Source organism: Tarenaya hassleriana, unplaced genomic scaffold (genome assembly GCF_000463585.1).
Source record: "Tarenaya hassleriana unplaced genomic scaffold, ASM46358v1 Cleome227, whole genome shotgun sequence".
NCBI lineage: Eukaryota > Viridiplantae > Streptophyta > Magnoliopsida > Brassicales > Cleomaceae > Tarenaya > Tarenaya hassleriana.
The window spans coordinates 84199-85226 of NW_010965601.1; positions in this window are offsets into that span (position 1 = coordinate 84199).

Genomic DNA, 1028 nt, shown 5'->3' on the forward strand with positions numbered 1-1028 from the left:
AAGTTTGTGCGATGATTAAGAAAGAAGAAGGCTCAAAGAAGCTGTTCAAAGGGACAAGTGAAATTGCTCACTACCGAAAGGGTAATGTTTCCAACAAACTCAATAAACATATTGTTTGTGAGCACTGCAACAAGGCTGGGTATACAAAGGACAAGTGCTGGATCCTTCATCCTCACCTCAAACCATCAAAGTTCAAGGAAAACACTCCTCATGGTAATCCTACAAAAGAATCAGCTATGGCGGCGGTAACCTCCGAATTTGTCACTAAGGCAGACTTCAACAAACTCCTACAACTGCTCAAAGAGCAAAAAGACTCAGGTATGGCTTTCCTTGGACACCGTGGTACTAAGGATCTGATTATTGACTCAGGAGCAACAAACAATATAATATGTGACAAAAGATTGCTTCACAATATGACACATCTAGATGGAGATATCACTGTAGCAAATGGTGTGAAAGTTCAGATTAAAGGACAAGGAACTATGATGCTATTTAACCGAGAAATTAGTGCTCTATATGTTCCAGATTTCACTACTAATCTTCTTTCCACTGCACGTGTATGTAGTGATCTCCAATGTTCTGTAATATTTCGCACTAATGATGTTATTTTTCAGGATACTAAGACATCTCATGAAATTGGGAGAGGTATCGCTCGGAACAATCTATATTTCATCCAGCCTCACTCTATTTCAAATGTTTGTTTTAGTTCCATATGGAATGCTAGGCTAGGCTATCCTCATGAAAAAGCTTTCTCTCTTTTGTTTCGTCATATCCAGTTTGATCATTCTCGATGTGAAGCATGTATCCTTGGAAAACATTGTCGAACTGTTTTTCCTAAATCAACCACTACATATGAGAATTGTTTTGATCTCATTCATTCTGATGTATGGTCATCCCCAACTGTTTCACGTGATGGGCATAAGTACTTTGTTACTTTTATAGATGAAAAATCTAAGTATACATGGATTACTCTTATGCCATCTAAGAGTCACGTTTTTGAAACATTCAAGAAGTTTCATAAGTATGTT